Consider the following 3079-nt stretch of genomic DNA (forward strand, 5'->3'; position numbering starts at 1 on the left):
CACCGTTCGCAGCGACCTATCTATAAGTTTTCACTCGTCAAATCGCTCGCTATCTGTTTCGCGGCAAACGTCGTAGGTAAATAACTCAGGTTAAAGTTTCAGTGTGAAAGTTTATGGTTTCGAAAGAGCAATGTGTCAATTCGGCGATTGAAATATGGCGTCGGAGTTAGATGGCGGAGCGGGCGGGGATCGTTTGGCGCCAGTTTCCACGCTCGCGTTGACATGACACATGACGCAGCGCGGCCACGCATTCAGAGCTCACAACCTGCAAATTGTATATGACAAAATTGTGCAATGATTATTGATTTTTATTAAAACCAAACAACAGCAATGACTGAAGGATGCTGTAATAGCGAGGGCTTTTTCGCAAAAATAATTAAGTTGCCATCTGTTAGGATCTTAAAACATGTAAGAATTTATGTTCTTTCTCAAGTACCAATGCTTTAACGAAGGTAAGGTATATTCACTTAGCTTTCCTTTACACATTTAAAACTATGTGATTCGTTTTCTTCCAGGGGTCTCCTTTCCTCTTCTGTATTTTTTATTCAGTGCAAAATAATTTTGCATTTTAAACATATTAGGCACTCCGAGACATAAGGTCGATGTATGCTCATTTGTATCGATAACTACTTATGATTATTTACCAATATATAACGTGTATCACGATGAATGAGAAGTGATGTATCACGGAGGCATATAAATGTGATGCCGTGCCTCGCGGACTTTGCCGGGGATAAGGAGAATTCCACTTAGTGGATGTGCCACGTCGATTGGCTCAATTATCATACCGCGTACCTTTATCAGGGAAACATATAGCTTGGAACTTAATCAGGGTTGTCAATTTACAGGTATTTTTGTTTTAATAAAATTGATAAATTAGAGAAAATAAAATGATGACAACCTTAAAGCTTGATTAAGTTTATGCAGGAACATAAATGTAACATTAGTGTTAAGGCGTATAAGGGATAAGGTTAGTGGGTACATAAATTTGTAAATTTCTTGACACTAATACCCATTTTTATTGGCAATAAAATGTTTTAATTTAATTTCCTCTCCTTGAAAGGTGGAAGGATGGTATCAGTTTAGTATTTTTAGCAATGGCCATATGTTACACTTTGTACAGGTAAAATTGAAGTAGTTTTACATTTTATTAGAGGTTTCATTATAATCACGTTACAACAATTTATAGATTTAGGAATAACATAACAAAGAAGATTAATTCATATTAATTTGCCATTTAAAAAGGCTGTAGTAAAAAAAACTAAATAATTTTAATATAACTAACAGGAGTTGTATAAAATGGCTTTCGCTTTACAAATTCCGAATAGTTGTTAAACAGAATAAACTCGATTATGTATGACCAATAAATAGACGGAAAACCTTAGCTTATATTATATCCGGAATAGTCCCCCTAGTCGACGCAACGCAGGGGTTCCCTTGTCCGCGTGAGAAATGTCGAATCGTTTCAAGAGAAAATACAACGAAAATTCTTCCATGTCATCATAAAAAAGTAATGCTGATTACTTTTCTTGGACAATGATCGTCAATAAATTAACTTAGATTTTATTTAACATAACATCTTTACATACAAGTTCGTTTGTCTGAAAGTTTTTCATAAATTCACTTACTCGCGTTTTATTCCAGATTAGGTAAACAGGGCGAGTTATCTATACTTCTATACTATTATAATAAAGCGTAAACACACACTACTTTGTTGCCTAAGATGTCAGCAATTACAGCATATTTTTGAATAATTATCTTTTAAATAAAAAGGCCTACACTTGCGTCATGCTTTAGGCTATATATTTTAACGCCATTAAACTTAGGGGCTAAATATTTTGGATAAAAACTATAATTTATGAAAGAGACCATAAGTTGCTGCCAACATTAGGGAAGCAAGGTTGTCATCTTGTCATGTCTTTTTGACATTTGTAATTGATAATTTGATAAATGTAAGCAATAAAATAAAATTTTCATAATTTCATGCAGATGAAGTCGCACGGGAAAAGCTAGTTAACAGTTAAAGAACATAATACGTAGGTAGACGTAGATCTCTATTTGGTTTGAGACGGTAATGTATTAACCAGTGTTAAATGAAAATCTTTTCCAGAAATAGTTTACGCGGTGTAATAAAGTATCTGGCTTGAATTACACAGGACCTGCAGTCATTTTTTTTAAATACGAGTTGCTATTCGTTATAACTAAAAATATTAATTTGTGTTTAACCTCTAATAATTACAATACGATACATACGATTCTAAGCTAAAACCGAATAAGTAAAGCAACCATCTACAAGATATGTTAGGAATGTTTTGATTTGTTACTCGCATATTTCGATTTCGCATTATACACGTGAGCGTAAGGTAGTAGATATCAACCGTCTTTGTATGCCCGTATAGATTTGTGAATTGCTATAACTTCATACATTACACACGTTTGTAAGGTACGGATCTGTGTCGTTAGGTAGGCGTCCGCGCGTCGCGTCGCAGGTACGACTGTGGCGCCACATGGGCTTCTAACAGATTAATGGATCATTGCCCCCTCCCCATTCAACCCGCACGAGCCCCCTCCCCTCCCGCGCAACTAACACATGTACGGTTAAGGCGGGAAAACTTACGCACCTTACTATACGCTGATATAAAACTAAGGATTTGACCTACTACGGTTTTAGAGAAGCAACAAAAGCTACTTCACTTTAGATATAAAATTGGATATTATAAAGTGGTTTCTGTTTTTAATTAGATTTAAAATTGTTTATGAAAAAGATTATAAATAAAATAGTTTAAAAAATTTGAATCTGTTACAACTTGTAAAATGTAAATAATCGCTGTTACATTACAGTTGACAGTTTCCAGTCAAAACTAGGCCATAAAGCGAAGCCAATAGGGGCGCGTCATAAGCCGACCTTCAATCTCAACAAGTAGCGAAGTAACATTTATGCTCGATAAAACACTTCGAAACGGCTCATCGTAAATCAACGAAGACATTGAAAGTTAGCCGGCGAACACTTAAAGTTTAACGGACAATAATAACGGCCGATGAAAAAAAACTACGACCTCAATCGGGTATTAAGAAGGGG

The 3079-nt window shown here is 35.3% G+C and overlaps 1 protein-coding gene across 1 annotated transcript in view; it reads right to left on the minus strand.

Moving 5' to 3' along the window:
• The window catches only part of LOC106103453 (forkhead box protein O), a 69950-nt gene that overhangs the window by 21156 nt on the left and 45715 nt on the right, over window positions 1–3079 (minus strand). The gene's annotated exons all lie outside the window — the stretch shown is intronic.

Source organism: Papilio polytes, unplaced genomic scaffold (genome assembly GCF_000836215.1).
Source record: "Papilio polytes unplaced genomic scaffold, Ppol_1.0 DF823731.1, whole genome shotgun sequence".
NCBI lineage: Eukaryota > Metazoa > Arthropoda > Insecta > Lepidoptera > Papilionidae > Papilio > Papilio polytes.